A 17,377-nucleotide genomic window follows, 5' to 3' on the forward strand; every position below is an offset into this window, starting at 1 on the left:
GTTTTATTTTTAATTTACCTTTAAAAAGCAATTGAGTTAGACACAGCTCTATTAAGTGTATATCTCCTCAAAACAAAACTGCCAAAGTACCCATATTCAGCACCTTTCCTCCTCTCATCTCAGGCAGCATATGGATGGAAGCACAGCACAAATATCTGTATGTAATCTAGTTAAAAAAAAAAAGCATTGAGCCTTTCTGCCTTCTCCAGAAGTATATTTTAGACCACTCATTCACCATCAATAGCAGTGCAGGAGCAAATACTGAAGACTAAATCTCTGCCAATAAAAGCTGCATTCTTTGTGGAGCCTTGTGGTGACTCATGGTTGCCCTTTGGACAGGGAAAAATCCATATGCTAAAGCTGTCTCCCATGTGGGGGAAAATGGTCATATTTGGAAAAGGAAACTGCAGGGAAGAAACAAGCCGTGAAAAGGGCCAGTCCTGTGCATCAAGGAACTATTCCAGCCACTCTAACTTACAGTATCCCTGGAATTGTGCTAAGTTATCATCTGGATTTACTCTCTGGTTGACTTATCACAAGAAAGATTACTAAATTTTATTATTTTGGTTTTTAGAGATACTTGATCACAACTTTAATAGCATAAACAGTGTTTTAATATTTATCGGGGAAGACAATAGGAAAATTACTGCTTTCTTTGTCTTCCAATGGCAGACATTAATTTCAAAAAGAGAAGAATGAAATTACATGCCCCAAAGACCACAGAATTTTCTTGTACTTCAAAAACTGTGAAGCAGTGAGGCACAGGGAATTTCTGAATCAGACTGACATTCATCCACAGTATCTTGGAGTCGCAGGGATAGAACTTTTAGTTATGTTTGCTGTCTGGAAAATATCAATAAAGCAGAGAGTTTAGGTAAATATCATTCAGAAGCCAGCTGGCACTAAGCAGGACACCCATATCCACCCTTAGGATTGCAATGCAAACTCTGACCCTGTCTCCAGCAGGAAGGCATCTGCTTATTTGATAGTGAGAGCCCATATATGAGATTCCCAGACATCAATATTATAGAGCTTTGATAGTGACAAGTGGCATATTATACCTGCTTCAATTACCTAGCTTTCATTATTGCTGACTACTGGGCCAGAAAATATCATACATGAAGCACCTGCATTATTGAGCTATCAAAAAAGTGAAGATAATAGATCTATATTTTTTCTATAAAATGCTATAAAACACACAACACCTAGATCTTTTAAGCATCTGACTCATTTTTGCTTGTAATAAAGAGCTCCTGACCTGATGGTGTTGAACACGGGCAGCTATCATGGGACAAGCCCTTTGGAGCACAGTTCTGGGCACATGGAAAGGAACAAGGTGATCAGGGACAGCAGCATGGATTTTAGTATGGGTAAATAATTCTGACCAACCTGGCTACCCTCTATGATAAAATACCTAGGCTTGTGGACAAGGGGAGAGATGTGGTTGTCATTTACCTTGGCTTTAGCTGAGTTTTGACACTGTGTCCCACTACACTTCTGTAGCCCAGTTAGGACATTATGGTCTGTATGGGTGAACAATTAGATCAGTAGAAAAACCTGGCTGTCTGGAGGGGCTCAGAGAGCAGCAGTTAATGGTCATTCTCTACCTGGATGGAGTAGCCCACCTGGCAGGGGTCTGTGTGCCAAAGTGGTGCCTTGGGAACTGCACCATGACCTCTCCTGTTTAACATCTTCATCAGTGTTCACTCACCTCCTCCAGCGAAGAGGAAGAGACGACAAAGCTCAAGCAATTAGCAGATGACTATAAATGAGGGACCAGCTGATACTCTCACTGGCAGGGTGGGCAGTGCTGCTATTCAGGAGGCCTCAGAGAAGAAGCCTGGAGAAGAGCCAGCCTCTAGAGGACTGAACAGCAGCTTTCAAATACCTGTGAAGAGGTCCTCAGGAAGACAGAGCCAGGCTGTCTGAAGTGCTGCATGGCAGCAGGATGAAAGGAAACAGATCTCTGCCTCTGATGATATTAATTCTATAATATGTGCTCCTGCAGGAAACATGAAAGGAACTAATCCTCAGGTTTTACTGAATGGCTAAGAAACCTTTGCATGGCTTTAAAATCTGTCTTGCATTTAAAAATGCTGTACTCAAGGGATTCCTGACAGAACTACCACAAGCTGAAGGTGTCCTGAGGATTAAGAAATTCTTTAAGTTTGTCTGAACCACAATTTGTCTTCCTTGTCCCCTAGTCTGCCATGCATAAACTTTGTCTTTAGGTGAGGATATGACCCACAGATATTGCACATATCTCACAGTGGTATGAACTGCCAATTTTTAGCAAAATGATTGTTCTACATAGTCTTGTTGTATTTCTGTAGTATATTTGCAAAGACATGTTTTAGGAATTATTCAGCAATACATTTTCTCAGCAGAGCAGACGTTTACCTGAATAGTCTGATTCCTTATAACTGCTTCTATTTTTGGAGGAAATAAGCTTTGAGGTCTCCAGGGTTAGCATGCAAATTATTGTTTTCACTTTTAAGTTTGGGTCCTTGTTTGCTCATGTTACACAGTTTTCCAGCTGGGAAGGGACATTTCCTTCACTAGCCACCAAGGTGAGAGGGTTACAATGAAAACTGCAACATTTGAGAAAAAGGCAGAATAACCTTAAAGCCCAGAGACTCTCTGACCACTAAGTCCAAAGAACTGCTTATCTCAGATCAAGTCCAAGGGGAATCTGCACTAGCAGAAGGAAAGCACAAGAAGAGACTTTTCATTATCTTCTGAGACCTTCTAGCACCTTCCAGTGCATAAAGAGGCTACGAGAGAGCTGGAGAGGGACTTTTGACAAGGGCATGGAGTGATAGGGCATGGAGGATTGGCTATGAACTGAAAGAATGCAGGTTTATATTGGATATTGGGAAGAAATTCTTTACTGTGAGGGTGGTGAGGCACCGGAATAAGTTGCCCAGAGAAGTTGTTCCACATCCCTGGAAGCATCACCTACACCACGCTAACAGAAGAAAACTCGCTCTGGGTAAAATTTCACAAAATCTAGAAAATTCTTCATTTTCAGTCAAGCCACTGCACACCATGTGACGCAGAAGCCGTGCACGAGGTACCTCTGGGAAGCTTTTAGCTCAAACACTCGGAGCTGCTTTGTCTAAACGTTATTCTTATACATGCCTGAAGAATTCTGCTTCATTGAGCTGATGCGTGTTGAACACCTAAAACAAAGAAATTCTTCTGCCTTCATACTGAACAAACCTTTTAAATGCCCTTTGAACACCTAAAACAAAGAAATTCTTCTGCCTTCATACTGAACAAACCTTTTAGATGCCTTTTGTCTGAACTCCCTGTGGCTCAGTTACTGTCCCACAACTTCACTGTAGACCTGCACCATGGGAACTGCACCAGCTTTACACCAGTAGAAGTGCAAAAGCAATTTATCTGACTCTGTGGACTAAATTTTCTTCTATAAGCAATGAAATGGGGAATGGTAGATGTTCCTGAAAACTTTAACTTGGTGTAGTTCAAAATATAATTCCTTATCTCACTGACAAAGATTTACCTACAATTACAGATTGTAATCATTATTACAGAACCAAGTACTGAACTGGACTAACACCTTTGACGCAGAGAACAGTCTGGCTACAAAGAGCAAACCAGCTGCAGACCCACTAAAAAAACTGGTTTATGCTCTCTTCTGATTGCAGTTCAATCCTGCTGCTTCCTCCCTTCCCTGTTCCCTGCAGTAGCTGGTACTTGGATCAATTGACTTCTCCAAACCCAGGTGGACTTTATCAAATCTCTTACTGTAATCTGTCAGGCACTTCTAATCATATTAGTGATTTCCCATCATATAACATCAGTAATTATATTATTAGACTTGGGGTTTTTTTCCCCCAATCTGATATAAAATTGCCTCTGCATATTAATAACTTTTCTATCATGAGACTTTAATGAAGCAGAATATCAATGAGATGTGATGGGGTGGAAAACTGTTAGTGATATAAAAGATGTTCACATTTGGGTACAGATATGTCACTCTGCACTATTAGAAATGGTTTTCTTACAATGAGAACAGGTCTCTCTCCTTTATTTTTTGTTTCATTTCCCTCAATGTGGGACAACTGTAAAACTTTATTTACAATTCATATGGAGAATGATTAAATAGCTTTCATTCTCTGTGTGTTGAACAGCACTGCAAATCACAAAGGCATTCACTTGGTAAGAAGAAATTACAGTGATATTGTCTCATCCTCAGCATCATTTCTTACTTTAAAAAACATAAGAAAGTATGTCAAATTGTGGCAGAGACTGTAGTTTTATCTAAAATAAACTTATTAAAGAAGACAGTTTTTTTATTAACAAGTCAGAAACCAAATGATTAAACAGCTTTCTCTCTGTCTTAATACCAACTAGAAATCAATGTACATTATACAGCAGTGGCAGCTGAGATTGCAGAAGATCCAAGGACAGTATAAAGACTGTGATTTGCTGAAAACATTTCACCCGGGCAACAGCCATAAGATGAAGTCTAGTTTGCCCACATAATACATTCCCTTGCTATTTTCAATCTGAATTTAGAAAACTTACTTGCATAAACTGTAAAAAGGTGGTCTTGTTACAAATCCGTAACTGTCAAACTAAAAAGAATTGTTTCTACATCCTAAGCAGGTGCCCTAGAAAGCCTTTTGAAACATCATGTATTTCTGCTTAATGGCAGGCAATGCTAAAATTTTTTTATTGCTAGTTGTGACAATTGCAGCAATACAAAATATAAGTGCAGAACAGTGTTTCAATAACCTCCTTGCAACACTCAAGAGAAAACGCCATAAAAAGTCTGATTCACCCACAGTGATTCACAACAAGCCAGTTTTGTGTAGATCTTCATGGATAGAGTGTAGAGAGAATTGGGATCTACCCATTCAAATGATTGAAGGATGATTGCCATTTAACATCACCATGAATGGACCTACAACATAAAGTTTGCATACTTTAGTAAAACATGCAGGGGTTTTGGTTTATTTTCCTCAATCAAAAATATAAGATTTTTACATAGTTTCACAAGCTATCCTTGATCTACTTTTTCATTTGCTGGACATAACCTGGTAGAACTGGAAAAAAACAAATAAATGAAGGGCAGAGCAGCTGAAAGACAAAAAGTAAACAACAGAATGGCAGAGATATGTCATGGAAATTAAAAGATTCTGGATGATATATATTGACCATGACAAAATTATTTTTTTAAAATTAACATACTATTAAAAATAATATTCATTCTATTACTCAAACTTTAGTGATATAGTTGGAAATTATTTAGCATTATTCATTAGCATAGGAGCTGACAAACATGAAACAATATCACCCAGAGAAACCAGAGCTTTCCTGAATGGTTTGGGGAAAAGAGTCATGCACATCATACAGGTAATACACCTTCCCCTACCCAGTACCTGTGTCTGTGTGCCTAACACAAGTAAATCTAGAGAAGCCTTGGATAAAATAATTGCACTGCAGGTGATGCTCAGGTAGGAAATATTATGGCTGTAGACAGACATAAAGACAAGTTCCATCCTGATTTATAGTGTGTAAAATTGTACCAGCTGCAGTGGAGGACAGTTATAATATGTCAATGCAGTTTATAGGTGATGCAAAGCAGAACAAATGTTTGCCAGGTCTCAGTGATAGATTTTATTGAGGTAAAAATGCAAAGCCAGACAGTGTGCAAACACTTGAGAACATGCATTTAAGCTGCAACTATTTATAGTGTGCAAAGATAAAAAGTTTGCCAGGTGTGCCCCTCATGCCTTCTCAACCCTTTTAAAGCAATCTATTCCCCACTGGATGTCAGGTGAATACATCCAGGCTACGCCTGATCCAGTCTGGGGAGAGGTGAGGGTGACCTGTCACAGCACAGTTCATGTCTGTGCAGCTGAACTGCCTTTACTGCCCAAATTAGAGTAATCACACCTCAACTGCTCACTGCGAAATGGCCTTGGGGGGTGGCTGAGCACTTTTTGGGACAGTGCTGCTTGGTCTGAGCCACCTCTGCTCGAAAACACACTTTAATGTTATGCCTCCTGGCAGTGAGGATGACACCTTAATACCTAGTTTGGTTTAAGTCTATACCAGTCTGTGATCCCACCATAACAAGTCTGAAAGGAAAAAAAGCAAATTTGGTTCTAAACAAGGGAATTTCAGGCAGCAGATGGACTTTACAGCTTTTCCTTGCAAGTAGGCTCTAGCCAACCATTTCCCTCACAAGTTTAGTGTGGTCCTTGAGATGTATCAGAGTTTATGCTATAGTACAGGTACAATATAATTTCATAAGTGGGTATACCAGGTCTTGTCCCCCCATGGCAGCCCACAGTAATTCCCAGTGACCTTGTGGAAACTGCATTCATATCTTGCAGTGGGAGCAGAGGGTTTTACAATATCAGATGACAGCAGAATTCTTAGTAACTTAGAAAATCCTCTCTAACTGTCAAAGGCTGTCATCATTTATTTTATTACAGTGAATAGTCAAATGATTTGAAAAGGTTAGCCCCACTCCTGTAAATTATACACATAATATCTCAAATTCTCCTTTTGTTTCTAACTACTTAATTCTAGTAATGCCTGGATAATAAAATCTTGTTCTGTATTTTTGACATTTACAACTATTCTACACAGAGAAAAACTTGGAGATAGTTAATCATAATAATGAAAAAATCGGATAAATATCTAATGAAAATTTCAAATATGCAATATATGTGTTACCTTTGCTCTATGAAAGAGTAGGAAAAGCAGCTGGAGGAAAGGCCAGACATCTGACTCATTCCTAGAAGAATATGGATGAGGACTCCTCATTATTTCATTTGATAGGACTGTCACCAGCTGGAATTTCTCTCAAGGCAGATAGTTCCAACTTACAGTGGCATCTCTCACATTATTATAGGAATGTTTAATATTATTTTAGGGTTAAGAATAGTGAAGGATTCATGCTTTTAAACTTTATCAGATAACTCTCTTTGCAGTTACAGCAATAATGCATCCTAGAACATCATTTTAATGGTACTATACATAGATACATAAGACAACTACAAATAAAATAAAAATATACACACAGAAAAGTATCTTTATATTGTAAAAATTATTAATGCCTACACATTCCAGGTAAAATAAAAATCCCATAAGAACTTTTTTTGAGCAAGTCAAACAAAACAAAAAAAAATTTCAGTCTGAAAAAGACAAGACACATAGAATGTGCATAGAAAAAGGAGACAAACAAAACACTTATCAGGAAAGCACTGCAAGCCAAATGGGTGCAACAAGCTTACACAATAAAGCTCATGTTATCTATTATTCATGATACCTAAAATTAGGGAAATATTGGGGAAAAAAATTAAATGGGAGCTGTATGATTTCAGATATTGGACAAGGTAGTAAATGGGACTTGCTTAAGGACTCTGTGTAGTAATGGGAGAAATTTCAGAGGGTGACTGCAGACATGGAAGGCACAACTGAAAAAAATAACAGTATTTTTAACCAGTTAAAAAGAAATTTTTTTACAGTTTGTCACACTCCAGTGTTCTGTCTCAGTACATGAAAACACTGGAGAATGTTATCACAAGAAGAATATATACAGCTGAGAGGACTGAACTGCAAAGGGGAACTGAGAGAAATCAGTGTACAAAACATGGCTAAGTGATGACAGAAAGATGTGAGAGAATGCAGTAAGAATTGATTAGGGCAGGCTACTGATCTATAAAATCCTGAACCTGTAAAGAAAAAAGTATTAACATTGAACAAAACAAAAAGGTACAAAAAGAGGTCTATTATACTATAATATAAGCCAGTTAAACTAAGAAAAGCACTTAAGAAAATGTGATGCATCTCAATACATAATCTGACATGTCCAGTACTGTGTTCTTTGCAGGAAAAAGCCACTGTTGAATATTGACTGACAGTGTTATAGACTTATTTTTTTTCTATATGAACATCACAGAACAAAAAACAAGTCTCTAACTCCTTTTGTGCAAATCATTTAGTATGATGTCATTTAGTATGTCTGATATGACTGCAGCAGTATTAGTGGGATGGAAACACAAGGTAAGTCTATACTGAAATGGAAGTGTAGGTCTGAGCCCACACTAACTAGCAATTCAAACAAATTTGCTTTTTGCATGCTCTGCAATTGGAATGATGAGAAAACTTGAGCTTTCTCTGATCCAGCAGCCTTCAAGGGCCAAATGAAAACACACCTGCTATTGAGAAAACTGAATGTGTATTTCGTGCCTAAAGCAAAGAATAATCAAGAAAAATGTCAACACAAAATAGAAGATAATTCAGATTTCCAATTCTTTTTGTGCTTTTCTCTTCCTATCTTACAAGCAGTCTACTGTTGAGATCCAAACATGTTCATAGTAATGTTTGAAAAATAGTTTTCCTCTGAGCTGAAACTGGGACTCCCCAGGCAGCAACGCAGTGTGACGTGTGTGATTTACTTCCATTTCAAAAATAACACTAAAAGGCTTTGAACAACTATTCAGCAGTGTGGAATATCTATTACCGATTCCTTGCAAATATTTATAAAGCCCCTTTTCTGGTGCCCAAAAAGTAGAAAAAAAATCTGAGTCAACTTGAAGAAGCAAGTCAATTCAAAGAGTTGCCTAAGCTGGAAATCCAAACTCCTTTGTCTTTATCCTTCAGGGACATAATGAACAACACCAAAAAACCTTTGTGCCTACAGCATTTGAAAAGCAACAGGCAAAAAAAGACAGATGTTCTTCCTACCACTAACATCATGTTCCCCTCACTGTGAGCGTCCTCCACCCATTCGAATCGACAACTTGAAGGTGACAACGCAAGCATGATTTTTGCTCGGTGCCATTTGTTCAGGATGTGATGAAAGCAGTTCTGAAATCACTAAGAAGTATCTTCCAACCCATGGTCAGGAACCTTCCTATCAGTGGAACGCCTAAAAGTGAAGAATGTATGTTAAAATACTGCTTTACTAATGCACCAAGGGAGAGATGTCACACCACACGACCATCCAGGCAGCCAGCAGGTAATTGGAAGGATGGTCTCAGCTGCTCTTCAGCTGCTGTTTCTTTATACTCTACACCTGCTGAAACAACATGCCTAACATACAACTGATGTCATCAATAAGCATTTCATTGGTTTTTATAACAGGTCATAAAGAAGGAAACTATTTCTCATATTAGCAAGTTCCTTGATATCTGAAGCATTAAAGGTTTTGCAGGGAGAGTGATAACAAAGAATGTTGGATGACTAAAGAAACAGTGATATGAAAGAGTCTTCCAGGTGAATCCTGATATCTGTTCTGCTCTCTAAAAGGAAAAAAAAAAAAGAATGAAAATATTTTCCTTATTTTTGTTCCTAATATTCTTTATTTCCCTGCTCAGGTCTTGGCATATGTGGACATAGGTGTTATTTTATATGCTTTAATCACAGTAAAAACTACATTCTGGAGATGTAGTAATGGGCAGGACCAGAAAGAAGGACTACTACAACTAATTCTCAACAGGAAATATGTGTAACTGTTGATCCATCTTCAGAGTTTGTCCTGTTTCTATTGGGGATCCACAAAAGGAAAAGAGACATTTCAGTAACAGTTAAGAAATTAAGAATAAAACTTGTAGGTTTGCAAGACTTTGGGCAAGAAATAAAATCATACTGTCTAGCTCTTAACATAGCTTAATATTTAATACACTGCCCTTCTCGTTTGTTCAGTCAAAAAAAAAAAATAATTCATGATCTTGACATCAGGTACAATGATGTAACACTTAAACAATGCCATAATCTTAGTGTATCCAGGAGCCTAAGGAATCAAATTAGTTGCTGTTCGTGGCTATAGTATTTGCTTTTCTTCTTGGATCAAAAAATGATTCACGGGTTACGCACGATCACTTTTTCACTGCTGCATTGATCATTTAATACAAATGCTTCTCCTGAAAATTGGGCTGTTTTCCAGATTGTAAATTAATCTTTCAGCTTCACAATTAAAGACATCATGCTGATGAATGAGGTAGTAATGCTGATTTACATTCTGCACTTATGTGACTCGAAGATATGATATACACTATCCTTGCCTCCTCGGCAGATCCGCAGGCAGTCTCTGAAACACCATTGTCCACCAGCTTTCTCTGTTATCACTGTCCCTGTAAAACCTGTAATGCTTCAGATATCAGGGAACTTGCTAACATGAGAAATAGTTTTCTTCTTTATGACCTGTTTTGAAAAGCCAGTGAAATGTTTATTGATGACATCAAACTGAGAGTCTTGAAGACGGATTATTTTTTTCACTCGGGGGATTGTCACACCAGAGGCAAAACCTGGACCAACTTTCTTTCCCGCTACAGCAAGTTTTGGCCAGGAACAGTTATTCTGAAAAGGATGGAATGCATTCATCCTCAGCCTAATTCAGTTCTGGATCTCACTGTAGAAACTGCCAACAAACGTGCTAATTAGAGACAGCCTAATTCTGTAGATGTGCTGCCATTGGAACACAGGCTGTAAAACTTGACCAGTGTCTATCATTTGAAAGAAAATGGAAAATGCCCCCAAAGTAGCATGTGAGAACCTATAATGAACCTATAATGTAAGGGCTTTCAGCTGTGACCTCTCCTTTTAGGGTAAGTCTCTTTGCTGTTTAGAGTGGAGATCTGCTGCTCTTTAAAAATCATCTGGCAGCTTCCAGATTCGAGTCAGAGTAGGTGGGGATTGGTAGGAAGCAAGATGAAGAGGAGAGTCCTACATCCTCAGGGTCAGAGTGGGAATTTCCCCAAGCCCAACTGTGACAGGATGGCAGAGATATGGGAAAATGAGGCAGATGCCAGAACAAGTTGCTGGCAGGGTTTTTTTTTTCCTGTTTCTCCTCACCTGAGACCAAGACCTTTCAGACCCAAGGCTGTTTGATTAGAAGGACAAAGAAACTCTTGCCAAGCTGGGCTGATGCTGGGAAAACAGGTAGCAGAATTGTCAGTTTTTCACAGCCAGCTATGCTTTTGACATCTAGTTCAAACAAAGGCCCTTCAGATGCTTATGCTGAGGAGAAAATGGCAAACCGAACCTGATGTCCACTAATTTGAAGAATCTGATCTAGCTGAAGATGTCCTGCTCATTGCAGATGGGTTGGAGCTAGCTGACCTTTAAGGGACCTTCTGGTCCCTTCCAACCCAGAAGTCTTAATTACTTTAAAGGTATGTGGTATGTGGTTTAACTACATAGCATTTAGCCACAGAATTATAGAATATGATGAGTTGGAAGGGACCTATCAGGATCACCAGGTCCAATTCCTGGTCCTGCACATCATCATCTAAGTCCATGGTCTTTATAAACTTTGAGAATAAATAACCAGCCTTTCCCGAAATTTAGCAGAGTAAACAATACATTTATGGCTTAGGACTTATATATGGAAGAGCATGTGAAACTTCAAAGGGTTACAAACATTTTTAATGAATTCCTCAGAGTTATAAAAAGCCCTTAAGTAAAATCAGAACTCTCAGTGAATGAACAGTATGCTTTCCTTGGAAAAATAAATACATGTGTAAACTCAGTGAAGTTAGAAATGTGCTATGTTTAACATTGGGCCCTTGTGCTTTTAATCTCCTTTACTCCAGAATTGAAGGAAACTGAAGGAAATATTTAAAGATTGTAGGCATTATAATACCAACATCATATTCAGATTATTAAACCTCTTCTTCATTGTGGTTTAAGATCCTGCTGAATAGCTCATCACTTGTCTGTAGTTAATATACTTTTGGTGCACTTTGACATAATTCTAGAAAGGATAAATGAAACTATCATAAAGGCTTTTGGTGCTTAAGAACAAGTATTAACATAATTGCTCTAAAAATATTTAAGGGAGCTGAAGGTCACTTGCTGACTCTTTGTGTCTAAGACTGTACTGCAGTTGGCTTCTGTCTCCTGACAATAAACTGATCAAGACTGTTGCAATATCTAGATATAAATGTCTGCCAGTGCTGCTGAAGTTAGGGATTTATCACAGGATTTTCCTTATCATTCCTTGGGTTTAGAGATTTATAACTCCATTAATCACCCTTTAATATTCATGTGGTAAATTTGCCATCATGTACAATGAAGTTTAATTACCAGATTTTTTTTTTCCCCATTTGTGGAAGGGACAAGTCAGATTATTTTCAGTCATCAGAAAACGACAGCATTCAGGTTAGAGGTCAATATACAAACCTTTACAGATGTCTAACACTCAGCATTACCCACCATTCTGTTTTCTTATACACATGGAATACAGAAGAAAATCACAATTAAACTGTTTTTTTAGTTCTGCACAGTCTTGCATAGCTGCTAAGAAGCACTGACAAGCCCGTAGATCTCTCACACACTCAGATTTCTGCTCTAAATAAAATCAGAGCCTTTGCAAAGAATGCTGCATTCAGAGGTTTGAAAAGCAGCCACTGCTCCCACTGAGATCATTGGGTGATCTTGGCATTTGGTACTTTGGAAAATCAGGAACTCTGGTGTGGGGTTTTGTGACGCACGAGTGCTACGGGAATTCCTGGACAGCACCTTTGAACTAGTTACAGTTAATTCTTCCAGGGGCAAATTTTGCTCTCAGTCTGTAGTAAATAGATTCTTAATGCTACTATGCATATAAAAATATATTACAGATCAATGTACAGGGATGAATTTCACCCCCTATGCATGACGAATCTTAATTGCATTCTCCTCCAAGTCTTAGATCTCCCTATAGGAGAGCTGCAATCCCTCATTTAGATTGGAGAAAGGAGCACTTTTCTGAATGGGTTTCATAGCAACAAAATCCTGTCAGATCCAGTCAATAATGCTGCCACATACTGGCCTAATGAAATACGATTTTGCATAAGCAAGAAGACACATTTTGTGTCTATAACACAATATGTTATATTTCGTTGTAAGGGAACACAGGTCGCAGTTATTCTTTGCTTTCCATCTTCAAAGTGCTTCAGAAGCAAACTAATTAATCCTCTAAGTAATTAATACTAATTATTTAGTAGATGATAATTATGGTAGTCTATTGCTTTAAACTAATTAGTTGTAAATGTTTTCATGATATGCCATAATGTTTTATATGCAAGTGTTATGATCTGCTGGATTATAATGTGTATCTTAAGGTATTTATTCCAAAATGGTCCACTGTGAATTTATACGACAGGTCACAACCTGTAACAGATGATCAGATGAAAGCACACACAGGCTAAAAGAGCAGATTCACAGCAGGACTCATCTGCTGGCATTGACACTACACTAACTGGAATCCAGAGCAAAGAATAAAGTATTTAGTCCTCCTTACACCATGCATGAAAGCAGCGAGGACTTCGAAATTAGGAGTTTCAGCTCAGTGTGATGATGCACAACAGACCTCAGCAAGCTGAGCAAGGACGCCCAAAAATCATCAGCTGCAGTCCTGTTAGTGCTGTTAATGAATGCTGTGTAGGACATGAATCAGCTTTAGGACTTAAGGACATGTGTTCATGTGAGCTTTCTTTCTTTTTCTCATACCTTGGAGGGGCAATTGCCTCATGTTAGTCTGTAAGTAAAGAGAGACCCACAGTAACAGGTATAAACAGTCATCTGAGAGTGAGAAGCAACCAGAATATCCTGTGCTGCAAGAGAGGGGGCACTCACTTGGGTGGCTGGAGATAAGGGCTACAATCCATCAAAGGGGAATCAAGCTGGGTCTCCCACGTGCAGCAGAAATGCTCTTATGTCCCAGGCATGCTTTCAGCATGGATTTCATCAAGTGTTTTCCAAGGCTGAGGTGAGTACTGAAGTGCCTGGTTTGTGAGACCCAGCAAGGCTCAGGTATGAGGAAGATGCTGAGTGCTCAGCAGTGCTAAGACTGAAGAAGTCTAAGCACATCCTGGAGACACTGGCATCTTTTTGCCTTTGACTATTGCTCTGACAGCAAACATCCTGGCATGATTTGAACAGCAGTGGTACTTCAACAGCACAACAAAGCCAAGTTTTAGCTTTAAAGTGTGTTTCAAGTAAGAAAAGGACTGTGTAGTAAGAAATTACTTCATGGGGCTCTGTGTTTTGTTCTCCCCACAGTGACTCTACATCAAATTGAATGGGCTTGCAAAACAAACTTTGAAATGTAATCTCTAGCATGTAGAACACCCATGATCTGAAAGCCAGCCTGTGCTCATTGTACTTCTTTGCACCATACAAATAAAAATTTTGCAGTCCAAATCTGAAAATTCAGTTTTTGATTAAATGGAATTCAGCTCAGCTCACTACAAAATCACTGGTTTAGTACCAGCTATGATAAAAAGCTGAATTCCCACGGCAAGTTAAATATAAAAGGTCAAAGACCTCGAGGCTACTTTTTCTTTTTTTTTAAACATAGATACGTTTTGAGAATCCTCTTCAAATACAGACTTTCATCATTTAACTTACTCCAACATAACAGAATTGTCATGAAAATAATTTAATATGAGACTGGAGCCAGAACTGTTGCTTACTATATAAAGAGTACAAAGGGAATTGATTCACTGAGTTCACAGCTAGGTACTGTAATGCTTCTCTTTCACACATTACAGCCTTTGAAGTCTAGAAAAGCCCATTTTAACTGTGTACTTTAACCTCCTGTTTACCACTAGCTGATGTTCATGCACTAATTTCAGTTTCACAGTCCAACAGTTGGGTGTAAGCAAGACATTTTCTTTCAGATATATAACCAATCTAGACTTTACTGTTTCCTAGTGATGAAAAAATATAGAACTCTTTGTAAACAGCTCCATTTTAATGATTCTCAACATTTAATTTATACACAGAAAAACATTCACAAAATTCTCTCTCTTGACTTTTAGCCTTTTGTTTTTCCTGGTCTTTTCTGTCTGACTAAAAAGACTGCCAAGTTTTGTGCTTTAATTATTTTACTGTCCTTTAAGTCTTTATAACTAGAGTCCTGTGCCTATCTGTACTTTATTTTGCCAGAGATCACACTGTGAGATGCCTGTCCTTTAATTTAAACAAACAAAACTGTCACAATACTAGCTTGATTCTAACCCTTGAAATGTCCGTGTTTTTCCAGTATGTATAAAAAAACCCCCCAATATTAACAATCCAGAAAGCTCTTTTGCTAGCTGTTCTAAAAATCATTTGATGAAGGTTAAGTTTTAAGATGTTGAATTTATGTAGATATTCCTGAAAGGGAAAGCATGTCATCACTATTTTAAAATATAAATATTTATCAGTATATTTATAGTTATATATATATACAATCTGTAACTATTTAGAATTTGTACCATGAAGATCAATGGGATTTTTACAGCCACAGCTCTACCATAAGCAGAGTAGAGCTTAAACATAAAGATAAGATGTTTTAGTGACACATAGATATTTCCTAGAAAAAATACTTCTGGGGGATTCTTTACTACTTTATTGTTTTTCAAAAATGTCCTATTCAATGTTTTTTACCACTGATCAGGATGTCTTCAAACGCTGTATGTTACCCGGAGCTATAGCAGTGAACTCTGTCAACCAAACATTTTCAGAGAACAGTTTTAGATCACTCAAGTAGCTTTTAAGAGGCTCTGTAAGTTATGGTTCTAGTCATATGATAAATATAAATCTGAAGTAGAAAGTGCCATCAGATGTCTATGGGTAATTATTTGCTCAGGCTCGCAGATGCTGGAACATGCTTTGCTTTCCTGAGCACTCCTAGGAAATATGGAAAAGTTCTCTTTGACCTCCTACTTTGAAACAGAGTTCAATTAACTTAGACTGAGATGTAAAGAAAAATTCTGATATCATTTCAGGGAGTTTCTGTTAAGTATTCAGCCAGTTAAAAATCTGGACCTTCCTTACCCTTTGGATGTGTTCTGTGAAGAAGCATAAAGCACACTATTACGTTGACTATGTTGGCCTGAATATTTAGTTCTCCAATGAGCTGCTGCACCCTGAGGAGAAATTAGCATCCAAAGTATATCTGAAATTCCAGAACCACGCTTCTAAAAAACCTTGTGGACTTTTCCGATTATCTCCTCCTTAGAGGAGTGTAGAGAATAGACGGTGCATTTTAAATTTATCTACGAAGAAACACATTATAGAGAAACTCGGTTTTCCTCCAGATCAGGACTGACATTTGAACAAAGTGGTCATTATTGAGATGACCAAACCACATGAAAGCAGGTGAAAGAGCTGGTACCCTTCAAGGCACTCTTACAGAAAAAATATCTACTGAACCCAATACTCATAGATCCAGTCAGATGACACATATTTTTAATACAGTCATTCCTTGGGGAAAAAAAATCCTTAAATTTTATACAGAACAGTGAGTTTTCACACAAGCTTTATTCTTGTTATTTTAGGGTTTCTCTTTGATTAGTACATTTCTGTTGGATGCTCAGATAGCAGTGGCAAGCCAAGAGAACATTTTGTCTCTTCTCCAGCAAGAAAACTGAGACTGCCTTTCCGAAACAATCCTCTTTATAAAAACGTTTTCTATGTCACAACAGGATTAAAGCTATTGTGTTAATTCCACATAATATATGGGAGAGTTTTTCAGCAGGCAGTTTCTTCTCTGGGCACAGCGAAATTTTATCCTTGAATGTTACTTCCCACACAGGCACTGTTTCTATCAAATAAACATTTCAAATTTTAACTTGACGGCTCTAAAAGCAGTTTCTTTCTCTTCTTTCATGGACACATAAATGTAGCTTCATCCTCAAATGCTGGAGCCTCTTGCCTTTGCTATTTATTTTCCTTATTATATTCAAACTGCAGCTCTTCTATTCCCATCAAAATATCCTTTCTCCTTGACTTGCCTAAGTGTCTTCAAGGCTTTTTGGGACTCCCAATATCAATATCAAACTCCTCATATTTATCTGAAACATCATCTATGTATATATGCAGACCTAATGACTTAAACATATTCTCAGCTTTCATGCCTTCCTGCCATCCTCAATATTCTTAATCTTCATAGTCCTTTCTTCCAGCCCCACCATTCTCATTACCAGCTTCCTTGAACTATCAACCTTTTTTCTAGAAAAGGTACTTTCAGCTTTTTTTCTTCCAAGATCCTAATTGAATACACCTTTTTAAACTACCTAGCACAGAAATTCCATCAATAATTGATTAATAATCCCTCTTGCAAGAAGTACCTGTCTATTCCTGTGCCTCACCATGAAAGACATAAAACAAACATTGTGATCACTGCTCACTGGAAAGATTATCTTCTTTTAAAACTAGTTTTCTCTTTCTCCATGATCTGTTCCCACCATGTTCCACTGCCATTCTCTATGTAATAAGTTTATAATCTTAATTTCTTAAATATATGAGGGTGCAAACCCCACTTTTTTATTATTACCTCAAAATCTGTCCTGAGAAGTATGGGGATTTTCTAAACAAAAGACCACCTGTGCGTCAGCATTATTTGTCACTTTCAAAT

At 37.9% G+C, this 17,377-nt stretch overlaps 1 long non-coding RNA gene across 1 annotated transcript in view; it reads right to left on the reverse strand.

The window, feature by feature from the left end:
* The window catches only part of LOC120324211, an 81,086-nt gene extending 79,311 nt beyond the window's left edge, over nt 1–1,775 (reverse strand). Inside the window, exon 1 of the long non-coding RNA XR_005565329.1 lies at nt 1,712–1,775. This is a non-coding gene — a long non-coding RNA (uncharacterized LOC120324211). The remainder of the gene's footprint in view (nt 1–1,711) is intronic.
* Between the last annotated feature and the right edge of the window lie 15,602 nt (nt 1,776–17,377).

This window comes from Pipra filicauda, unplaced genomic scaffold, assembly GCF_003945595.2.
Source record: "Pipra filicauda isolate LSUMZ 115617 unplaced genomic scaffold, ASM394559v2 scaffold45_size4122338_pilon, whole genome shotgun sequence".
NCBI lineage: Eukaryota > Metazoa > Chordata > Aves > Passeriformes > Pipridae > Pipra > Pipra filicauda.